At 40.7% G+C, this 14928-nt stretch overlaps 1 pseudogene; it reads right to left on the bottom strand.

Moving 5' to 3' along the window:
* Positions 1-2242: 2242 nt before the first annotated feature.
* On the bottom strand, positions 2243-11906 carry LOC106970606 (gametocyte-specific factor 1-like; annotated as a pseudogene).
* Between the last annotated feature and the right edge of the window lie 3022 nt (positions 11907-14928).

Genomic DNA, 14928 nt, shown 5'->3' with positions numbered 1-14928 from the left:
TGTCTGTAGGAGGAAGGAGGTGGATATGTTTTTATTGGATGTGGGAAGGTATCTGTATTGCTGTTGTCAAGTGGAATGTCAAAACTGTAGACTTCTTCCATAGCAGACTTGGCCATGAACCCAGTAAGAAAAGAGACCACTAAACAGAAAAAGAGAGTTAGCAGGAACAATTTATGTAATACACAACTTTATATACAATCAGGTTTACAGAAGCAAAGTTGGATTTCCTCTTAGATCCTGTATTTTCACTAAGGATCCTGTTTGTATCTGAGACACAAATGGTATCCCTGCTCTTCAGGAACTTGCACACTGATAGGGATGATAGATATGTCAACCGAAATTGTCCATAGAATGTGGCATATACAAACATTTTAAAGATGGGAGAGCTATAGAAACATAGTTTCATCCTGTTAACACAGTATGCTAAAGGAATTGAGCAAGGTAGCTTCAAAAGGTGCGGAATTCATTTGTTAGATACAGATTGCATCCCTAAACTCTCAAGTGTCATACAAAACCAGTCTCGCAGGTACAGCAGAGGGCTTAGTTTCAAAGTTATTAAAGAAGGTACCTGCTTTTATTTTTGAAAGTGAACTGGAAAGGAGTATGGATATAAAGTAGACCGTCAGGTTTATTATATAGATACATTCTATATGTTGGAAAAAAGCAGACGTTTACTAAGAGATCATGAGTAGTAATTTAAGGGTACTTGCTGAGTAGTGATGAAGACAGGAAATGGTGCTTAAAAAAGAAAAAAGCTCTTGGCGCACCTGGGTGGCTCAGTCCGTTGAGCTTCTGACCTTTGATTTCAGCTCAGGTTATGATCTCACAACCATGGGATCTAGTCCCACATTGGGCTCTGCACTGGATATGAAGCCTACATGAGATTCTCTCTCTCCTTCTCCCTCTGCCCCTCCCCTGCTTACATGCGCATGCCCTCTCTCTCTCTCTCAAAAAATAAAATAAAATTTAAAATTAAAAAAAAAAAAACTCTTGGCAGTGAACTTTGGATAAATATATCCATCCAGGAGAATTCATTGTTGGATTCAATACAGCAAACATTGGCTGACATAAAAGTGGCTAACAGGAAAAATGATATCCCATAGGAGTGATTAGGACAAAACAAAGAGTAGAAGTCCACAAAATGAGAAATATTTCCTAAATGCTCATCTTTATTAATGAGGTAGTCAGGAAAGAAATTAATTTCCCCAATTTTTCTATAAATTGGCTGCTGGTAAAGTAATAGTGATCTTTAGATGGTGTCTGACCTATTAAGGAAGAGGACAGTAAGGTACATATTATTTTGTGTAGATATTTGAGGACTATGAGACATTTACTTGCCATGTAACTTCGCACTGCAATGGAAGAGTGACTTCTGGCCTATATCCCTTCCACCCCACTCCCAGCTAAACTCAGTGAAGGCAAGGTATGTGCTTTGGATACTGTGACATAGCATAATTCTTGGTACAGGGAAGGTGCTCGATAAAAAGCTGAAAAAATGCAGGGGTGCCTGGGTGGCTCAGTCAGTTGAGCATCTGACCTTGTCTCAAGTCACGATCTAGACTTCAGCTTAGGTCATGATCTCACAGCTTGTGAGCTCGAGCCAGCGTTGGGCTCTGTGCTGACAGCTCAGAGCCTGGAGCTTGCTTCAGATTCTTTGTCTCCCTCTTTCTCTCTGCTTCTCCCCCTTTTGTGCTTTTTCTCAAAAACAAACACAAACCAAACAAACAAAAAAACCAAAACAAATGCTTTTCTCTTTGATCATAATTATATGTTTTCTCTTTGTTTTTTTCTCCTTTGTTTGCAACCAAAGAGAGAGGGAAGGGAGGAGGTGGAGAGAGAAGGTGGGAGAGAAGAAAAAAACTCATCTGCCCAGATGTCACAAATGTCAGTCATTGCCTCTTCTTGCCTCAGACTTCCTTTAAGAAGTAAAAAGGATGAAGCCTCAAAATGGTGGTATTGTTTGGGATGTGTCAAATCCAATCTGCTGTGTACTCACAGGTTATAGTACAAAGTCACTAAGGTCTTAAGGTAAACTCTTTGAGGCATTAAATTTCCTGTAAGGAAAAAGGAAAGTTTTTTGTGATAGATCTTACTTCTGTATGACTAAACTTGGTTTAATATTTGATTCAAGACGGAGCTGTAAAAGTACTCAAAATGATTCAAATTATTATTGCACATTTTTAAGCTTCAATAATTAAAAAAAATTTTTTTTTAAAGTCACAGGCAGTTTATCTTTCTATGACTAGATTAGGAGGGGGAAAAATGAAGAACCCACTGGTAGCAGGAAGAAGCAAGAGACTTCTAGGGTCTGGCATTTGATGAGATAGATCTTCAGTTGCCGTACATTTCCATTGTTTTTCCATGGCAGAACATTCAGCAGAGAGAGCACGCATGCCTGAAGCCAGGTTACTCTCACGTTCCACAACGATGTTGTTTGCAGGGTTATTATTGCCACATAGTTGGCTGTGCCCCCAGACAAATGGGGTGCTGGTCTGTTTCCCCCAGATCTTTATCCCAGTCTCCATCCCAAGGAGGACACTGCCATTTGCTCTCAGCCAGAGAGCAAGGTTCCTGGTTTGGTTGACAACATCCTGCTCAACATGACTTTTATCGTCATAGCTGAAGATATGATGACTGATTTCGCCAGACGTACCTGGTGGCGAGCACTGAAGGGACAAGTCAAAATGGTCGAAACCATTTTGCTTTCGACATCAGGATGATTCTTTCTGCACTTGATAAGAGGGTAAGGAATCCTTTAGGCTCTGATCTGGTGGTTTTTATCACAGGGGGATTGTCATAGCTTTTCATGGTCCAGGGAATAGATGTAAATTTCTTCCAGGTTGGAAATGAAGGAGCGGAATCCAAGGGCTGGGTGAAGACACGCTCTGCCTACAGTCAGTCCCTTTCTCCTCACATCCGGGCCCCAGCAACGCTCACTTCCATCCCAGATGTTAGCAGGTGGGGACCTCACTTCCTGTACCTCTAATAACTTTTTTTTTAAGTTTATTTATTTGATAAAGGAGGTGGATGGACAGAGAGAGGGAGATGGAATTCCAAGCAGGCTCCACACTGTCAGCGTGGAGCCCAATGAAGGACTTGAACCCACAAACTGGGAGGTCATGACCTGAGCTGAAACCAAGAGCTGATGGCATAACAAACTGAGCTACCCAGGTGCCCTTCATAATTTTGTTAAATAGAATCACTTGTACAGTCTTTTGTATTATGCTGTTCTAAAATCCTTTTTGTTCTTACAAAGTCATTGCTGCTTATGGTGAAATAATACAAAATTACACAGTGGAAAACTAAAAGTCCTCTTCCCTCCTCTCTCTACCAGTGATAACTCCCGGTTACAGTTTCTTCTATGTAATTCCAGAAATTTCCTAGAAATATAAAAGCGAATGTGCGTGTATACTGTTAAAAGATAAACTGAGGCATAGTAAAAATTGTAAGAGTTTATTTGAGCAAAAACTGATTCAAATCGGGCAGCACCAAACCAGAAGTGGTTAGGAGGGCTCCACAGACAAGGACCAGGGGAAAGACTCATACAGAGAAAAGAAGGGAAGCAAGAAAGGAAATTATTGATTGGCTAAAGCTTTATGCCTATTGGCTGTTTATGACTGGTTGAACCTAGTGTTTTAATTTTGTGACTTTGAGGCATTTGTAGGTTAAGATTTTGGTTTGCCTCTATAGGCTGCCACCGCAATACAGCCACATCAGTCTAAGGGCATTTTTGTTTAATTTAACAATATATTTAACATAAATAGGCCTATGGTGTCCACAATGGTCTACAACTTGCTTTTCCCGCATGACAATGTACTTGGAGTATCTGTAGTAACCACAATGTGCTTCACTGTACCCTATCTGGCAATTCTTTTCAAATTCTTATTGTGGACATTTCATTTTCTCAAGATTTTGTCTCCTCTATCAAAAATGTAGTTAGCATTTGTAGGTATGTGTGTGTGTATGTATTGGCACACTTTTGCCAGGCTGAGGTGGAATTGCTAATTTAAAGGGTATGTGCATTTCCATGTAGACAGACACTGCAGAATTCTCTTCTAACACGTCTGTTTCAACGAAGGAACTCAGCAATAGCGAATGAGACAAAGAAAGTTTTCCTTCCCAACACTGGGCATTGTCAAGTTCTGTCGTTACCAATCATTCATAAACTTGGTTCTTAAATACTAAAGTTCATGTTTTTTCATAGATTGTTAAGGGCATTCTTTTTTCTTGCCAAGACATTTCTTTTTTTTTTTCTTTTAAAGAGTATAGCTCGTTTTGTTTCTCATTTATGCCCAGACTCTATTTTAGGAGATTGTTGCCATTTCTGAAAACGAACACAGACTTTTTCAGACATCAACCAATTATAATATGAAACAGGAAACCAAAGACCAGGTTTTAAAAGAACACTTTATTTCTATTGCCTATTATTTTTCATGGGGTATTTGGATTTAATGATCGTTAGTATATTTTAAAAGTACATTAGTCACGAAGAGCTACAAATTCCTCTACCCACTGAATCTCATTGTTTTCATGAGCTATACAGCCATATGAAGTTTTGGCAAATAACTCTTTTGTAAGAAGTATCTTTTAAACAAAATAAGACAGTTTTTCATGGGAAGCCTAACCCCTAGTAGGAAGATACAAGAATAAGCTAATCCCAGTTTAAACATTAGCAAGTTGTTGACTTTGGGTTAGTCCCTTGCCTTCTCTGACTTTGTTTCCTCAAATGTGAAAAGCCAGTTTTTGAGAAGACTAGAAAAAAATAAACAAAAGTTAGCTAGTGCAGTGCTTGCCATCAGAATGGTAGGTACTTGGAAAGTGATCGTTATTTATCTGAAGGCTTTATATAAGATCCTGAGTTTTCCCTCTATTAGATGATTTAGAGTTTACACTTGGAATCTAAGACTGGCTTTAAAATTTTCATTTTGAGGAGTATTATATTCAATAAGACATATTTATAATTGTTCTTTACTTAAAAAGGATAAGTAGGTTTGATTTGATTGAAAACAAATTGCCTACTTCTGGCACAGTGAGTTATTATGCCAATATGCAACTATTATCAGAAAAAAATTAATACATCTAGGAGTGTCTGTCTTTTGACTGATGTGCTGTGTTTCTAACTAGACCCTATAAAGTTTTAACACATTGTGTTAATCCAACTTTGTTCACTTACTTGGTTTCCAATTATTTCATCATTACAACACATTTTTAATAACAAACTTCAGAGTAGAAGGTAGCACATACAGTTTTTACTGAAATATATTTCTTCCCCCACACCAACTTGCTAATCCTAAATAATAGATATAAGGACAAGGATGGGCTTGGGTTAATATATAATTATGTAATTTTTGGAGAACATATCATTATGGATTACTTTATTTTTCTCTTAATTGAAGATCAGAGAAAAGATTTCTGGGTTAGTCATTTTATAAAAGTAGAAAAAATCATTAAGATTATAGCATGTAGTATATACATATTTTTGGAAGTTGAGCAGCCAAAGGTATACTTCCTGAATCATATACAAAACTTAAATACTTGAATGGTGAGAGGTTTCAGTGACTAAAGATTTTAGTAATGTCTCATTCCCATTTGATGTTAAGAACTAGCTTTCCTGAAATTGTCAATCACTGCCCGATCACTCTTCATAAATAAGAAGAGCTTCCATTTGTTATTCAATATTTAATTATATGTTTTACACACAACTTCCCATTTATTTATTTATTTATTTATTTATTTTCGCATGAGGAAACAGAGCCTTAGATTAAGTGCTTCTCCATCGTCACATAGGTACAGCTACAAAGAAGACCCTGGTGACTTTGACTTCCAAGCCTGTGCATTCTGCCATTACACAATACTGCTCTCCCCTCAGGTTAGGAGATGAAATAACGGTACGTAGAACTTAGGGCTGCTTCCGATTTCTTCTTTTTACTCCGCAGCACCATCTACCAACTACTGAGAATTTTTCTGAGTGCTCAACCCAGAGCGCAGGTGATCAAGGGGCACTCAGTTTCAACTGTACTTTCAATATGTAACTTTTATGGATTAAATGGGAAACTGGCATTCAAAGAAAGAGGGAGACTGGATGGGCTACCACAAGTTTGCCTCATCCTGACATTCGTGACACACAGTGACAAACTGTACATTTTCAGCAGCAGGGGCAGGCGCATAACCGTGTCAATCCCAAGGCCTTTTCAACAGTTCCATCTCTATGTCCTTGAAGCTTTTGGTTTCAGAGAAGAGAAATGATAACTGGTCACATGCTAGTCCATTATGTCACCAGGAGAAAACCAGTCATTTTATCTTTCAGATAGAACATGAGGTATTAAGATGCTAAAAACAGAATATAAATAATGGCTGGTGTGTGGTTGCTTTAGAAGTTTTATGTCTTTGAGAGATGATTCTCTAAAAATTTGCTTACTTATAAAACTGATTTTCAAGCGATTTTATTTTTCTTCAAGTAACAAATTTAATTTGGTGAGTATTTTGGCAGGGAGAGAAATGGTGGGTGGGAAAGTTAGTGATCATATCTTCCTGTGATTGTTTTATGTATTCCCGGTGGATAAGCTGAGCAATTTTTTAAAATGTAGACTCTAATATACTAGTCGTGAAACAACATGGTGTATGAGAGAGACCGAAAGAGAGACAGAGACAGAGAGACAAAGAGAGATGGTGGGAAAGTAAGTGATCATATCTTCCCTGTGATTGTTTTATGTACTCTTAGTGGATAAACTGAATAACTTTTTAAAAACGTAGACTCTAATATACTAGTTGTGAAACAACACGGTGGATGAGAAAGAGAGACCGAAAGAGAGACTGAGACAGGGATGGAAGGATAGCAGGATGAAGAGAACAACAGAAAATTAGTCAAGTTCAGGGAGGTATGGGACTTGGTAGGAGGGGGAGTTGAGGCTGGAGAGGTAGATAGCAGTCATATATGAGGGTCTTCTGGGCTATGCTAATGAACCCCAAATTAATCCTTTAGGCAGCATTGAAACAGTCAGATTTGTATTTTACATCTGTGGAGAATGCCTGTGTGGCTCAGTCCGCTGAGCGTCCAACTGAGTGTCCAACTGTTGGAGATCAGGTCACGATTTCAAAGTTCATGACTGGAGCTCCACATGGGGCCCCGTGCTGACAGTGCTGCGGAGCCTGCTTGGGATTCTCTCTCTCTTCCTCTCTCCCAAAATGAATAAATAAACTTAAAAACAAATCTGTGGAGAAGGTGAGGTAAGGAGATACGGGCTCTTTGAGCCTAGAGGCAGAAAAACCAGTTGGAAGGCTGTTGCTATTATCTAGAGCAGAGACAATGACGTCTTGAACTTCAAGGGAAGTTTTAGGGATGGAGAGAAGAGGATAGAAATAGAAATCAATAGATTGCTGGGGTGTGGGAAGGTTAGGGAAAACAAGGAATCTGATGTGACGCCAGGTTTCTCGCTGGGCTATATGCCATCCACTCCCAAGAAAGGAGCAGGGATGGTGAGCAGTGTGGGGACTCATTTGAGCATGTTGCATCTGAGGTGACTGTGAGGTATCCAGAGAGTTTTGTTGTTGTTGTTGTTGTTGTTGTTGTTTTCATTTTTGTTTTTATTAATTTTTTAATGTTTATTTATTTTTGAGAGAGAGAGAGAGAGCAGGGGAGGGGCAGAGAGAGAGGAAGACACAGAATCTAATGCAAGTTCCAGGCTCTGAGCTGTCAGCACAGAATCTGATGTGGGGCTCGAAGCCATGAACTATGAGATCCTGACCTGAGCCGAAGTCGAACGCTTAGCTGACTGAGTCACCCAGGCACCCCTTTATTTTTGTTTTTAAGCCATACGATTCGGAAGCTCAAGGGAGAAAAGAAGGGCTATGTCATTAATAAATAATAATAATAGTCGGAGAGATACAGTATGCCTAATATTTTGAGAAGATAGTGTCTGGAGTCAGACTACCTGAGTAATGAAGAACCATCATTTACTGACTGTGTGAGTTTGAGCAAGTTGCATAATTTCTCTGTGCCTGAGTTTCCTCATCTGTTGTGAGAATTAAACGAGCTGATACATGTAAAGCTTTTAGATCAGTGTTGGGCACATAGTAAGTACCATATACCGGTTTGTTGTATTGTTGTTATTTTTAATTCAGCTCTCATTTATTGCACACTTGCTCTGGGCCACACCTGTGCTGAGAGCTTAGAGGCAGTTTCTCGCTCACGCTCCATAACACCTTGGGATGGTGATACTGTTGCGATCTAAAGAAACTCAGACCTCAGGAAGGCTGATCAGATTGCCCAAAGCAACCCACGGGAAGTAAAGGGCACAGCCAGGATGCAAACTCAAGCCTGAAGGACAACAGGAGTCCAAGGCCATTAAGGTGATACCTGAAACCATGAGAGGGTATAAAGGGAGAGGAGCCAGGAAACACCCACGTTCCTCCAGAGGTGGGAATAGGGGCAGAGAAAAGCAACTGAATACTTGCTATGCAAAAAGCAGAAGCAGGTTAGCCAAGTCGATTGTAGCCGGAGCCCAATAAAGTAAGGATTTATTTTCAGGCTGCTTTTATAATTCCTCCTTTTCCTCTACCCCTCACATTGAGATTTTATATTTTACACTTCTGTGCATGAAAAAAAAATTACTAATTAGACACACAAATCTTGACTCCTATACCAGAGGCATCACGTTATCTGATAGACTTAAAGTATGATGGAAGAACTTAAAACTTTGAAGCTCTGAGCTGCTGATCTATGTTAGAGCTGAAGAGCTTTCTCCTTCCTTAGGCGGTGGTCATAGGGATTAATAATCCTATCTGCCTCTGTGTCCCAGTTCAGTGTTACTTCCAGGGTCCCCCTAGCCTATTTTCATGGTCTTTGTCTGGAGTTCCTGGGATTTATTCTGTATATATGTTCTAGCTTGCTAGGGCTGCCCTAACAAAGCACTGCAGAGTAGGTGGTTTAAACAACAGAAATTTATTTTATCACAGTTCTGAAGGATAGAAGTCCCGGGTCAAGGAGTCCACAGGATTCGTTTCCTCCAAGGGGCATAAGAGATGGGTCTGTTCCAGGTCTCTCTCCTTGACTTGTAAATGGCCATCCTCTCCCTGTGTCTTCCATCCATCCTGTATGTGTTCAAATTTCCTCTTTGTGAGGATGCTAGTCATATTGGATTAGAAGCCACCCTAGTGATCTCATTTTAACTCGATTACCTCTGCAAGGACCTTGTCTACAAATAAAGTCACATTCCGAGGTACTGGGGTGGGACTTCAATGTATGAATTTCGAAGGGACATAATATGGCCCACGAAAATATCAATATCCTAATGATGTTTACTTTAATTGTTAAAGACTTTGACTTTGAATCCAGTATGGAAATGCAGTACACGTAAAAAAAAATTCTCCCCCACCATTTTGTAGAATCAACAAAAGGAAACAAATTTTCATTTTACATCCTCCCAGTCAGATTTTCCTTTTCCAGGCCATAAGATATTTAATAAAGAAGCTTTCTTCCTTGTCTTGATGAGGAATAGAGATTTGCGCTCAGTTTTAAAATTAATTTTCACGAGTGTACCTGCTCATTCAGCCAACTCTGTCTCTTGTGGTCAACATCCTTTAGGGAATGGGAAAACCATAACTACCATGACCAACATTCTGGGCATTAATTGCAGTCACTCTCCCAGGTGCTGTGGAAAGGGGAGTGGATTATAAAGATTCTCTGACCTCAAGATATGTTTAACTTCATGCTATTATTCTTAACCCTTTTTGTATCATAGAGGCTTTGGGAATCTGGTGAAAGCTAGCTTTTCTTCTCAGAGATATTTATATACAACGAAAAACAAAATTATGTATATAGCTGCTTTTGTTGCATTAGATCAAAACACTTTTATAAAGAATTGTGCCTTTTCCATCCTCCTTTACATGCAAAATTAATTTCAGGCAACCTTCTAAAAAAATAGGAAGAAGGAAAGAAAGAAATCCAATGTGCACAAATAAAATTAAACCATAAAGTTTGTCTTTGCTAAAAAATAAACTTCAATGAGAAGGCATCTCTCCCATGGCTTGAATGAGAAGCTGAAATTACTGAATAGTGTCTGGCGTGATGTCTAGGCACCTTTCTGTAGACTTTCTGCTTTGACGGGAACACAGGCTGAAAAGCTGCGCTCACAATGGCATGTTGTAGCAAACAGAATCAGTTCATGTTCACAAAAGACACAGTGGGCTTATCATAAGAGAACGCCAAGATATTCCAAGATTATCTGACATGGATAGTGGATTTATGTTGTTTAATTTCCACCGGCTTCACATCACTGAGTTTTGTCTTCAGCAACGGAATGCTGTTGATGTCAGCAGAGGGAAGATTAAGAGTTCATGTTTCAATTTTCAGGTTGTCTGATCAGAAGTACTTTAAAGAGTTGCGGGGTTTCAAGTTGTCAGCATATTTCTGTATCACAGATTTGTAAAAGAGAAGGAGTTCATATTCTGCTTTCATTTCATGAGAAAACATTTTGAAAAGGCAATGATTCAAGGCACCAGGTATTAACAAAGTTGATACCTTACCATAGACAAGCAGGGCCAGAGAAAGCAATGGGTGTAGAACTTACTGCATAAAGATTCTTCCTCTAAGCTGTGTCACAAGCACCACAGATGTTCTGTTTATTCACAAAGTGCCCAACGAGTTATATTTGCAGAAGAAACTTCTCAGCATTTCAAAGATATTGATGGATTTGAAATTTCTGAATGGACTTGCTAAATAGGAGTTTATTTTTGAAGGCATCAGCTGGCTGCATAACGCAGCTTCCAATTCCTCCATTGGATGCCTCAAAACATTATTTTTAAAAAGTCGACCATCATGGAATAATTTCATTTTTTTGGAGGTACTGCTTTAACCTGTCTCCTTTGCCCCAAACCATATACTAACTTGACCATTTTGGGGGTACCCAGATTTTACCACTTACTTTGTTGTTATTTTAAGAGCAGGCTGATTCATTAGGGCCCACCCAATTTTGGTAAAGTCTTGCCTTTTCAACCCTAGTCTTCTTTTCTTAGAAAAGATCTACACTTGCAAATTTTTGGAAGAAAAATTATGAGATACTAGTCCTGCATTTTTGGTTTCGCGTTCCTTCCATTGACAAGAAGTCATCCTGCCAAAACAACTCGGGCTGTGGTGTTCTGTCACACGTAGGAGGAAGCAGAGCCAAAAAATATTTGGTATTTCTTCCTTATTATTTTCTTTGACATTTTCTAACTTAAGCCAATCCTGATGTAAACAAAGACAGATGCTCATCATCATAATGGCAGGGCACATATTTTAATTCCTACCAGTGGAAAGCTGTTCTGACATATGCCAACACTGATGAGGATACAGGGCATGTCTATAGGAGCAGCCATAATAGACACAGAAATAATGTATTCACTAAGGCGTTTGGGGGAAAAAATCACATAAAAATTACTGTTGTGTGTGCATTTCTGTCCCAGTGTACGTTCAAATGCATATCCATATGCCTGATTCACAGACCTCCCTCTGATGCCCCCGCCATAGACCCCAGGTTAAGAGTGCTGGCATAAACGAATGGACCGTATCTTCAACGAAACCCCAAATCCAGTGTGAGTCCAATGGTGGGAGAGACCCCCTTTCCTGGTAGTCTTAGAAAAGACCTCATAAGTCCCCAAGAAGATAACATTGGAGCTACAACTTGAAGACTGAGCAGCAGTTTATTAGGGTGAGAAGAGGACCAAGATAGAAACTGAAAAGGGAAATGCCATAACCGGTATGTACTACCGGAAGTTCCGGTAGTGCGTGTGGATGACTCTAAGAAGCTAAGGGTTATGTTGGAAATGTTTAGCTATCAAGACAGAGAAAACTACTCAGGCTTGAATTTGAACTCTGCTATTTTTCTACATGACCCTGCATAAGTTTTGTAATCTCCTTTTACCTCCATCTCCTCGTTTTTGATATGGGGATGGCACATGAAAATCAGCATGTGCTGGGACCTTGTATTTGTCCAAATAGGATTTCTTTCAACCCTCCTTGCCACACCAAGTTTATGGGACACCCGATGAAGGGGATACAGCCACCCTCCCCTTCATTTAGGGTAAATAGCGATGGTAATAATAGTTTTGGTAATTCTAATAGCTGGAATAGAACGAGCCTATACTCTGTGCACGTGTTGTATTAAGTGTGTTGCATGCATCATCACGTTTCACTTCATAACATCTGAGGTGGAAGCTGTCATCGTGTCCATGATGAGGAAACTGAGGTTTAGATAGGTTGAGACATAGCCAGAATTCCTCAGAGAGCAGACATAGAGCCAGCCTTATGCCAGGCTCTTTCCTCAACCTACCCTGTTTTAAATTTCCTCCTAAGCTAGTCTTCTTCAATTATGTCCAATGAGCTCCAATTATGTCCAATGTGCCTGGACACACCCTCTCTGGTCAGCCTCTCAGGCTGATGCTTCCTTTGGATGGTCTAGTCACATTTGGATTGACTTCTTTCCATGAGGCTGCTTCTCAGACCATCCTGGCTGCACACACCTCTGTGTGCAAGTGACACATGTCACCACTTGACCTGGATGCAGGTCCTTATGTGTCTGTGAGAGGGAATTCAATGCACTGCTGAGCTACTATCAAGACCAAGTAAAATACTTTCCCCTGGAACATGCTAGAAACGAGTGCCCCTGTTACCTCCGAGTGACATAAAATTGTGTTAAGCAAAAGCTGTGACTGCCCCGGGTCTCACTTGTATGTTGGGAAAATTGAGCATGGGGGAGGACAGAGAACAAGAGGGGGGAAAAAGGAACAGCAAAAAATAAAACATTTTCTAAAATGGTGCTCATGGAGTGGAGGCTAGGTGCTTCTCTGGGATCTATACACACACATGGTGGGTTTCTTTTAATTTCTTTTAAGGAATTTTGTCAGGTTATAATCAACTAGGGAGCTTGTCCTGCCTGAGGGAAATGACTCCAGTTGGAGCTAGTTTGACTTCACTGTTTACATTTCTGAATTTCCTCCCTTGTATCTTCCTCTGTCAATGAGCTTATCTACCCAGCTCAAGGTTATAGGAAGAAAGTATCTTACTTGATATCTTAGTCTCTTTGGGCTGTTATAATAGAATTCCACGGGCTGGGTAGCTTATAAACAACATAAATTTATTGCCCACAGCTCTGGAGGCTGGGAAACCCAAGATCAATGCACCTGCATGGTCATGTTTTGGTGAGGGCCTCTTCCCGATTCATAACTGGCCCCTCCTCTCTGTATCTTCACATGGTGGAAAGGCTAGGGAATCTCTCTGGAACTTCTTTTATCAGCACACTAATTTCATTCATGAGGGCTCCACTCTCATGAGCTAAGCAACTCCCAAAGGCCTCATCTACTAATATCAATCTGTGGGGGAGTTAGGATTTCCCCATCTGAGATGCAGGGGGACACAAACATTCAAACCATGGCAGCTAATTTCTGCCATTTTTGTTTATTTAGGTTGATTATGTGAAGTAATATGGTAAAGAGTAATAAGGAACAGAAGCAGAAGATTGATCTTGGGGCCTGCCAGCCTCAACTTCCTGACCACCCTACCACTCTCAAGATTTGGGCTAAGGGTGCCGTCAGCCACAGCCCTGTAAACCTCTTGGACTCATTCCTGATTCCAATTTGAAAACTGTCTTATGCTCTCTGCCACGGTGGATGTAATCTTTCTTCCTGCTGAAGATAGTATATTGCAAGTCACCCAGATGGACCTTCTGGGTAGCATCATCCGCTTTTCTTAGTGTCCCTCAACCACGTTTTGACTATACAATATATTTTGGGCTAGACTGTATGTCACAGGAAACGTTACAGATATAAATGAGCAAGTTACTTCTTTCAACCAAACAACCTAAGAGAAACTTTTGTCTGAAATCTCATAGATCACGTCTTTACCATAAAAAAAAAAAATACTCATATGAGCTCTTGCCTATATTAACCATCGGATTTCCTACATGAAAGCCTCTAAATGAGAAATTCAGAACAAAGGAACTGCTACATTTATGTTCGCAGCGCTGTGGACACAAGACGGAACACAGTGCTACCAGCTCCTTGCATTATGGCCGCCTTTGAAGTGACAGCTGACCACACCACAGCTTCATCTCAGTCCGTTCCTACCCTGAGGAAGTCGTTTCAAAAGCCCAGTCACAGGAGCTTGTTACGCGCTGCCATGTTTACGATGATAATGCGCAGCCACACTGTCAAGGCTGCTTCCTCTGCCTGAGACCAGGCAGGTTCTCAAAAACACCTCAGGAACTTGTCACGAGTCCTCGCAAATCCCCCGTGAAGTGGAACATTTTTCACCTGCCTCCCAGCAGGAGGTGAAACATTTGCGTGCCTTGTTTAAGGTCACAGAGAAAGAGAAAGGCAGAGAGAGCCAGAGCAGACGGAAAGAACTGAGCGTGATGTTGGACCAATCTCTATTAGCCCCACAGAGTCAAGGAGGTGAGCACAGGTGGGATGCAGCAAGGCTGGAGGTGGTTTTCACAGTGACGATGTTGCAATTCAGGGGACAGGGATGCTGGAAGTATGTCCTGTGTCTTTCCCTGAGCTGAGAAGGCATCAGAGAAGGGGGTGGGATGAGGAAGAAAGCGGGATCTGTCCTGGCAGGGTACAGGGCACAAAGAGACACCAGGGCTGAATGTTAAGTGATGGGGATCGCAGGGTGCCAAGTAGGAAAAGAGGCAGGGAAAGGTTTGTTTGGGGTCTGGGTCTTCATTTGTGTGGATGAGTGAATGACTACATGGATAGCTCAATACCATTGAAAGAAAAGGTTACTGTTACTCCCAGTTCTACTAGAAACAAGAGGCACGGCTCACACACATGGACACGTGAGGAACAGGAGGTTTGTGTTGGGAAGCAGAGGCAGGAGTGGGTGTGGGTGGGGGAACGCTTAGGTCGTGGCCTTTGTTGGGGTTTCTGTGGGAAAGGCAAGGCAGGACAGGG

The sequence above is a fragment of the Acinonyx jubatus genome, chromosome A2, assembly GCF_027475565.1.
Source record: "Acinonyx jubatus isolate Ajub_Pintada_27869175 chromosome A2, VMU_Ajub_asm_v1.0, whole genome shotgun sequence".
Classification (NCBI taxonomy): Eukaryota; Metazoa; Chordata; class Mammalia; order Carnivora; family Felidae; genus Acinonyx; species Acinonyx jubatus.
Note: the sequence above shows the minus strand (reverse complement) of the source record. Positions and strands in the feature narration are given on the sequence as shown.